At 35.9% G+C, this 9,814-nt stretch overlaps 2 non-coding genes across 2 annotated transcripts; both read left to right on the top strand.

The window, feature by feature from the left end:
• Positions 1-4,331: 4,331 nt before the first annotated feature.
• LOC111820653 (small nucleolar RNA SNORD113/SNORD114 family) lies at positions 4,332-4,409 on the top strand. Its single transcript, XR_002824184.1, has one exon. It is a non-coding gene; the product is annotated as a small nucleolar RNA SNORD113/SNORD114 family (small nucleolar RNA).
• Positions 4,410-9,407: 4,998 nt separating this feature from the next.
• On the top strand, positions 9,408-9,484 carry LOC111820651 (small nucleolar RNA SNORD113/SNORD114 family). Its single transcript, XR_002824182.1, has one exon. It is a non-coding gene; the product is annotated as a small nucleolar RNA SNORD113/SNORD114 family (small nucleolar RNA).
• Positions 9,485-9,814: the final 330 nt, after the last annotated feature.

The following is a 9,814-nucleotide window of genomic DNA, read 5'->3' as shown; positions in this document are numbered from 1 at the left end:
AAAGAATGTCAAGCATAGACCAATTATGATATTCTGAGTTGAATGAACCAAAGATTTTGATTAAAAACTCTAATGTTGAGGCCCATTAGAAAATCCTCTGTGGGAGAGGAACTTAACAGCAAAAGTTAGGAATAGCAAGGGATCTGATTCTTGAGCTTTATTCTTCATGTGTATGAGTTGTATCATAAGTGAGTCAACTCAAGAAAAAATACAGATGTGCAAATAAATGAAGACAAAGAAGCCCATATATAGACCAATTATGTGAGTCTGCAATGAAACAAGTTCCATAACATAAATAGTTCCATAACATAAATAGATCAAAAAGGCTGCCTTACCTTTTACCATGAGGGACGTATGTTATTCAATGAGAGACTGTGTTGTTGTTTTGGATTGGTGTTGAGTAGCTGGTTGTTGGTTTTATTTAGAAGAAGAACAAATCATTTACTTTAAAATAGTTGTTTAAATAATTGCTTAATTGGAAGAAGGCCAAAATATGATAGTAGGTGTGATTAGTCTAATTCTGTTCATTGAATTTTATTTTTTAAAAAGGATCTAGTTGGTTATATATGTGGGTAGTGAGCGTATGTAAAGGCATTAGTATTAGTCGCTGTTCTTGTCCAGTATCTTGGCTTTCATTGATTCTGATGTATGTTAAAAGTAAATGAATGAATGAGTTCATATTTTAGCCAATTATTTAAAAGAAGGCAGAACGTCGGCCAGTGAAGAGCATGTGTCTGGAAACAAGGATGATGACTAGTCCGTTTCTCAAGGCAAAAGAAATCTAGACTAGTTCCACTTTGGGCAAAATACATATTAGCAATTACATGAAATGGTATTTTAATTCTGCATTACTGGTGGGTTTGCTCTTTATTTTCCTTTAAAAAATGAATAGATTATCAAATTATTCTCTGAGTAATTAAATAAAAGCAAACCATGAGTGAATCAATAAATATATAAATTAGGGTAAAGTTTGGACCATTACTTCATGGCATACTCTCAGCAATGCGCAAGTATGGTCCATTAAGAAAGATTAACGAGGCTGTGAGCTATGTGGTTAGGGAGTATATAGATGGATAGCTTTAATAGTTACATTTATTACTTTTGTGTTGGGTGGTGGATTCAACAGTGTTCATTACATTATTAAAAATTAAACCGTAAATAAGTCAATACATTAAAAAAATGTCATTCTTGGTTCAATAATGAGAATGGGATAGAAACCAAGACTTACGATTAATCTAGTACTTCACAACTCAAGTCCGTTAAAAAGGTTAAATCCATGTTGTTCCATTCTTTATAAAATATGCATTTTGTTTCCAAGAATGAAAACAATATAGCAGATTTAATTATTCAACAGTAATCAAGATGTTGGGTTTACCTCTGTGGGTAAGGCTTAGAGACTGTTGTAAATAACAGTCAAGATCCATGTCCTCGGTTTAGGTGGTTTGTTCATCACTAAATTATATCAAAGGAATAAATGACCAAACACAAATACAATCAAAGGATGCCTTGTAGGGACCAATGATGGAAGTGAGCCAAAGTTTACAGTTAATCCAATTCATTGCAATTGAGGTCCATTAAAAATGATAGAGGGCTTTTAATCATTCTCAGAGTTTTTTTTTTTTTTTAATATTAATTTGTATTTGGTACCACAGTTGATTTAAACATTCCTTCAGTGATAAGTATCCAGGCTATTAACTCCTTGAGGAGGTAGCACTTAGGAAGAGGGAAGATAGCGTCAATGTCCTCATTGTGAGGTATTGCGGTGGCTCATGAATTGTATTAGTTATCTATTGCAGTGTAACAAGTTACTCTACAATTTAGTAACTTAAACAACAATATGGCGTAGGAATCCAGGAGAAGCTTACCGGGCACTTTTGGCTTAGGGTCTTTCATGAGGTTGCAGCGAAGATGTCAGATGGAGTTTCAGTCATCTGAAGGTTTCTCTGGGGCTAGAGGATCTATATCCATGGCTCACTGACATGGCTGGATATTTGGTCCTGGGTGCTGGTAGGTGGCCACAGTTTCTTCCCACATGGACCTCTTTTCAGAACTACTTGAGTATTCTCGCAACATGGCAGCTGACTTCCTCCAGCACGATAAATCCAAGAGGGAGGAGCTGGAAGCTTCAATGTCTTTTATAATCTAGCCTCAGAAGTCACACACTGTCACTTCCATAGTATTCTATTGGTCACCCAGGCCAGCCATGATTTATGTATCAGAGGGGACTACACAAAGCTATGAATACCAAGAGGTATGATTCATTGGGAGCCATCCTGGAGGGTGGCCACCACATGTACCATGTTTAAAATATGGACAAATTAAAGAGGGGCAAGTATGGACAAAGTATGACTATGGGATTGATATGAAGCAATGAAGTTGATTAATCCATATATGTAATGTGAGATCCAGTGCAAAAAAGATGTAGTCTCTTAAGTCTGTGGAAAATAAGCTTATAGATAGATCTTAATAATATTCAAGTATCTTCTTCCTAGGTTTTTAAATTAATGTATATTGATTTTATTGTTATTAATGAGTCAATGAGTGAATCAATAAAGGATGAAAGAGATTACCAAGTTTGGACCAATGATGAGTATCCTGGAGTATCTGAATAAATGATTTTGAAGAAACCTCAGAACTTTGAGATTTATTATAGGAAGAGACCTAGTTAATGTCTCTATAGTAAATGAGCTTATAGCAGAAGTTAGAATATTTAGAATTTTTTTCTTAGGCAACTAAGGTTCATAGTTCTGGATTGTATTATTATTACTCATGACAACGCTCTATAGTTTTCAGAGTGCAAGTCTTCACCTCCATGGTTAAATTTATACCTACGTATTTTATTCTTTTGAATGTTATTGTGAATGGAATTTCTTTCTTAATTTGTTTTCAGATCATTCATTGCTGGTGTAGAGAAACACAAATGATTTTTGTGTGTTGACCTTGTACCCTGCAACTTTACTGAATTCATTTATTAGCTCTAGTAGCTTTATTGTGGAATCTTTGGGGTTTTCTATACATAGAATAATTCTATCATTGAATAGAGATAGTTTTACTTTTTCCTTTCCTATATGGATACCTTTTATTTCTTTTTCTTGCCTAATTGTTCTAGCTAGAACAGTACAATGTTCAATAGTGGTGAAAGCGGGAATCCTTTTCTTGTTCCTGATCTTAGGGGAAAAGCTTTCAGTCTTTCCCATTGAGCATGATGTTAGCTACAGTACATTTTCCACAAATGCCTTTTATAATGTTGAGGAATTTCCCTTCTATTTCTAGTGAGTTGAGTGTTTCTGTTTTTTTTTTGCATAAAAGGGTGTTGGATTTTGTCAAATGCCCTTTTAGCATCAGTTGAGATGATCATGTGGTTTTTTTCTTTGTTCTATTAATGTAGCGCATCCCACTGACTGATTTTCTCATGCTGAACCACCCTTGCATTCCTGGGATAAATCCCGCTTGGCATGGTGACTAATTAACATGCTGTTGGACTTGGTTTGCTAGTATCTTGTTGAGGATTCTTCATTGTTTTTTAAAATATACTTTTTTCTTTGTAGAAAGAACACCACGTTGATGATTTAATCATTCTCTAATCATGAAGACCTTGACTGTTAATAAGGAGCATAAGGGCTGATGTAAGTAAACATCGAAGTTGATGGTCTGGGCTTAGATGGGTGTCATATATAGGAGCTCACTCAATTCTCTCAATAAAATAAATGGTTAAATGATAATAAAATTAAGAAATGCCAGTTATGGACCCCTACTTGCTTAGGGATGGGTCATGAACTAAAATTTATGATTAATCCGACTTGGCATAACTGAGGGCCATTGCTAAAGAGGTGGAGGTCATTTTACATATTTAAGAGCAGTTTAGCTTCCGACTGAGTGCTTGTGCCACAGTTGCTTAATACATGCCCTCACTGACAAAGATCTAAGCTGTTAACTCTTTGAGGTGAGAGTACCTCGGAAGATGGCAGATGTCAAGTTTGCTCAATTGCGGGCTAAGATGGTAGCTCCATGGTTGTGGGTTACACCAGCTTTAATATATAGACAAATTAAGTGAAAGAGGAGCAAGCACAGACCAAGCACAAGTATGGAATTGATAGAAAGCAAGGATTCTGATTAATCCGTATGAGCAAAAACAGAGATTCCTTGTGAAAATGATCTACTCTCTTTGCTCTCTGACAAAGGGGGCAATGGACAGATCTTGGTTACATTTAAGGATTTCATTCTTGTTCTTTTTTTGTCAATTCAAGGTTATTGATTATATTACTATTCATTACTAATGAATGAATCAGTTAAAGAAGTTATAAATGAGTGCAGAAATGGAAAGCTGAGCATGGATCAATGATGAACACTGGTGGAGGAGTCTGAATCAACCTCTTTGATTAAGCCCTCTGTGTAACTCTGAGGTCCATTACGAAAAGAGAACCAGCTTGCATTCTCTGTAGAAATTAACTGATAGTAGAAGTTAAGAAAATTCAGTAAACTTGTTCCTGGGCTTTCTTGGTTCACAGATATGGATTGTATTATTTCAAGTGAATCAATTCAATGCATGAATAAGTAAAGGCATGTATGTAGGAATGAAGACAAAGAGGCCCACTCATGGCCCTCATTAGTAGAATATGCAATAAAACTAGTATTAATTTCAATATAATTCTGAAGTAAAATGAACAAGTCAAGTTTATATCTAAACAATTATGGATATTTATATAAAGTGTATAAACATCTGTAGTTAAGAGACAATGTTGTTTCAGATTTGTTGTAGTGTGCTTTTTTTTTTAATTAAGGAAAGGGAAAGTATTTGCATCAGTCAATAATTCATTAAATAGCCAACTACTTTAAAGAGGACCAAATACGGACTAAAGTGGGTATCGAGTATCCCACCAAGGGTCATGATTAATCTAATTCTATTCACTTTTCTTATTTAAAAACAAGGCAAAGAGAGGAACTAGTGCTCTCTCCAGTGGGTATGGAGCAATTCCTGGACAAGTGTTAATATTGTTCAGGATTCTTGTCCAGTTTTTATTGGTTTACACTTATTGGTGTATTATGATAAATAGATAGGTGATAAATTCTTATCTTAATTATTTAAGAGGGAAAAGCATGAACTAATGAAAGGCATGTGTTATAGAATGAAAAGAGTCCCCAGGTGGTGCAAAGGGTCAAGGCACTCGGCTGCTAACTGAAAGGTTGGAGGTTCTAGTCCACCTAGCGGCACCTTGGAAGAAAGGCCTGGTGATCTACTTCCAAAAAACCAGCCATTGAAAACCCTGTGGAGCGCAGGTCTATTCTGATACACACGGGGTAGCCATGAGTTAGAATATGTTTTTTTTTTTTTTTTTTTGCTTTTGCTTGCCTTATAGAATGAGGGTAATAATACCTTCTATTCTATACTACTGCTATCCAGATAAAGAAAAAGAAATCCAAGCCCTCTCCCCCGTAGGGGAGACACATAGAGACAGTGGCATGTGAAGAGCGTATGAGGGCTGGGTTGACTTTTTTGAAGGTATTTGAATATTTCATCAGATATTACGTGAGAATTTAAAGACATCAATAAATGTATGAATATGTACAGTAGGGTAATTCTTGGACCATGGTGAGAATATGCTGTGAAATAAGAATTTAAATTTACCCAATTCTGTCTGAATAAGGCTCATTAAGAAAGAATCTCTTACCTCTACGCGTAGGGGATATGTAGGCAGAGATTTATAATCATTATAGGTCTTATTCTGGTGCTAGGTAATGAACTCAATAGTGTTTATTATATTATTTAAAACCAAAAATTCGATACTGGGTTAATTAAAAAACATTGCATTCCTGGGCCAAGGTTTGTTGTTATCTAGTTCTGCCTGACTAACATCTATTAAAAAAATCTAAATCTAGTCTAAATCTGCTTTTGCCTCCCCAGAATGAACATTGGACTGCTGATTTAATCATTTTCTAATAAAGAAATATTCTCATGAGTAGCGAGCATGTAAGTCAGTCCTTTTAGTTCATGTTCTTTGTTTGGATGGTTTGTTCCTGGGTGTTTGCTGAAGTGTTTCGAAATAATACCAGTAACACATAAAATAAATAAAAAACTCCAAGTATGGACCAATGATGAGTATGCATTATGGGTAAAAAATTATGTTTAATCTAAATCAGCACAACTAGGGTGATTTTTTAAAAGAAAGTAGAAAGTATTTCATTCATTAGCAGAGCAGTTTAGTAATATTTTTTTAAGCATTCCCATGTGGATAGACAAACTGGCTGATAAATAACCCTTTGTGGGGCAGCCCATAGACTATGGAAGACATTGTGAGTGAGAGTTTCAGAGGGGATGGAAGATGGTCATTTCATCATTTTTCATTAGACTATCTTTAACATAGAGATAAATTAAATAAAAGAGGGCCACACCGGGGCTTATGCTGAGTGTGGATTTGAGGTGAAGCGGGAATGTTGACTGATCTATACGTACAATTACAAAAGAAATGTAGTCTAAGATGCAAAAGCCTAAAATTCAAGGATCTTGTTTTCGGAATTTTCTGATTGTACTATTGCATGTGAATTGGCAAATTAATCAGTAAATTAAAAGCAAAAACAAAAAATCACGCCCAGCATGGACCACTGATGAGTGTCATGGGGTTTCAGAAACAGGAATTTTGATTAAACCCATCTGCACCACAGTGGCCCATTACAAAGAGACACCTAGCTATTGTCTTTGTGGGAAATGAGCCTGCCACCCCTTGTTCTTGGGCTTTTGTGATGTTGGGGAATGAATTGCATTATTATGATAATATGTACCCGTGAATAAAGAAATGTATCACTGAATAAAGAATAAGAGGGGTGTGCAAGCACTTATTTTTGTATTTTTTAAATAATACTGTGTTTTCGGTAAAGGTTTACAGCGCAGTTTAGATTCTCATTCAGCAATGTCTGCACAAGCTGTTCAGTAACACTGGTTCCGTTTTTCACAACGGGTGAACATTATCACTATCTCTGTTCTGATTGGTACATTTCTGTTAAAGTAGTTTTCCTGCCCGCTTATGTTATCATCTTTGTTTCAAAGTAATTGTTGACTGTTTGGTCTCATATAGGTGATTTTTTAAAGGAGCACAGTACTTACAGGTGATAGTCATTATTTTTTGAGCCAATTTGTTATTTAGCTACAAGGTGACCTCGGGTTAGTTTTGGTTCAAGGCTTGAAGAGTTATCTCAGGGCAATAGTCTCGGGGAGTCCTCCAGTCTCAACCAGTCCAGTAGGTTTTTTCTTTTTTTTTTTTAAGGAAGTGGAGGTTCTGTTCCACATTTTTCTCCTATTCTACCAGGGTCCATTTATTGATGCACTTATTTTTCAGGCAAGCCGTAAGACATGAATTATTGTTAAGGGGATTCCAAGGTTCTTGGTCCCAGTAAATTAATATGCAAGGCTCTTACCTCTTTGACAAGAAGCATATATGGTCATTTGTACCTAAGAGTCAATATTTTTGTCCTGTGTAAAGAGTTGAGCTGCTAGTTGATCATTGTATTAAGGGAAGGGAAACACATTTACATAAATGAATCTTTGATTGAATAAGTCTGTAACTAAGAGACAAGCATGAAGTAATGCTGATTCTGGTATATACAACCACATTTACGATTAATGCAATCTTTTTTATGGAATTTTACTTAAGCAAATCGACATAAAAGGAGCCAGTGTGCTATTCTTTTGGGTAATGACATTAGGACAAATGCAAATGTTATTCACATTACTTATCCAGCATCTGTGGGCTCAAGATATTTAAGTGTGATGGTAGGTGGACAAATGAATCAATTTGTATCTCAGTCAGCTTTTTAAAAAGTCAGCAAACAATCCACCAATGTGCAGCGTGTAACTGGATATAAAGATAATAGTATTTTGCACATTTAATACCCATAGGAAGACAAAGGTTCTAGGCCTTTCCAGTTACACCGTATAAACATTTGTGAGTAGTTTTCAGTTCTGTTTTGCTGTTCAAGCTTTTTGAATTTATTTGAAAAGAACATGAAGGTGTGGTTTTATTATTCCACGAGTCATTAAATAAATCAGTTTGTGAGTGAATCAATAAATAGATTAAGTAGGATCAAGCTTGGACCATTGGTGAGATTGTGCCATGAATTGAATCTCTATGTGTCTGATTCTGAACCAATAAAGTCCAGTAAAAAAGATGATCTTGGCTTCTTGGCTGTTATATGCGTAGCAAGTACAGACAGATGTTTCCACTACTTATACTTCTTTTTCTTGTGCTTACTGATAGATTCAATAGTGTTTATTAAATTACTTAAAACAAAAATGATATAAGTCAATAAATATAAAGTAGTGCTCTCTCTTTCCAAATGTGGAAAACATGACATGAACCGAGGCTTATGGCTAATTGATTCCTGCACAACTGTGGTTTATTTTAAAAAGCCAAATGTAAGCCATTTGATTCTTTTTAAAGTCTGCTTTTTCCTCCCCAGAATGAATACCCCGTAACTGATTTCACTAGCATCTCCTGGTGAAGATCTCGCTTGCTCCTTCTTGGGGTAAGGAGACAAGAGTTCAGTGTAAGTAATCATCAAAGTTCATGTTATTGCTTGTGAGGTGGGGTGGGGGAAGAGATTTGTTGATAAGTTTCATTGACTTACTTCAACGAATTTTGAATCTTCAACAATTCAAAATGATCATGGATTGACCAGTGAGGGAAATGTGTTATGAATTAAGAATTACGATTCATCCAATTCAGCACAACTAGGACAGAAAGATGGAGGCATTTTAGTCATTTTCACAACGTTTTACTACTCCATTTTCTAATTTTTTTTTGTTTTTGCACCACAGTGGATTTAAATATTTCTCCACTGATACTCTTCTGGACTGTTGACCCATTGAGGGGTTAACATGTGGATTTCTTCCATAAGAAAATGAAGGTCTTATCTTTACCTGGAGCCCTGGTGGCGCAGTGGTTAAGAGCTCAGCTGCTAACCAAAAGGGTTGGCAGTTCAAATCCACCAGCCGCTCCTTGGAAAGCCTATGTCCTATAGGGTTACTATGCATTAGCAATGGCTTTGGTTTTTGTCTTTGCCTTCGTTGTGGTGTAAGATGGTATTCTCATGGTTGCTTAATATACCATCTTTCAAATATGGATAAGTTAAATGAAAGACGTCCAAGCATGGCCCAGTAACTAATGTGGAGTAGTTGAGATGCCGGGGCGCTGATTCCTTCCCATGTGCAGCACTGAGGTAGGTGCATTGCACAATGAGATCTAATCCTCTAGCTCGGTGGGAAGTGAGCTTCCACAGAGACACTCATATCTTCAAGTATCTTGCAGTATTTTTTTCTTTTTTCCTGATTCATGGGTATTGATTATTTTACTATTAGTGATTCAGTGAATAAATCAAGGATAATATAATTGAATAAAGGTGTAGAATACTACATATGGATCAATGATGAGTACGTGTGGGGCATCTGAATAACATATTTTGATTAGACCCTGTCTGTAACTCTGAGGTCCATTGCAACAGGGACCTAGTGATGACTTCTGTGGGAAATGTGCTTGGAGAGGAAGTTAGAAACCTTGAAGGGTCATGTTCTTGGTCTTTTGTTGTTCATAAATATGAATTGTATTGTTATATGTAAATGAATGCACAAATAAATAAAGACGAAGAGGGACATATCTCACCTAATTATGAGAGAAGCTAATAAATCAAGCGTTATTATGAACGCATCTCTGAAGTTTGGAGTTCAAGGAAAAGAAATAGAATAGGGCCACTCTTCCTTAGGGTAAGGAACATACAGGGAGATAGGTGTGAGCATCAGTATCGTCATTCCTGGTGGGTGGAGAGT

Source organism: Trichechus manatus, unplaced genomic scaffold, assembly GCF_000243295.1.
Source record: "Trichechus manatus latirostris isolate Lorelei unplaced genomic scaffold, TriManLat1.0 scaffold00045, whole genome shotgun sequence".
Lineage (NCBI taxonomy): Eukaryota > Metazoa > Chordata > Mammalia > Sirenia > Trichechidae > Trichechus > Trichechus manatus.
The sequence above is the reverse complement of the archived record's forward strand: the minus strand, read 5'-3'. Positions and strand labels throughout refer to the sequence as shown.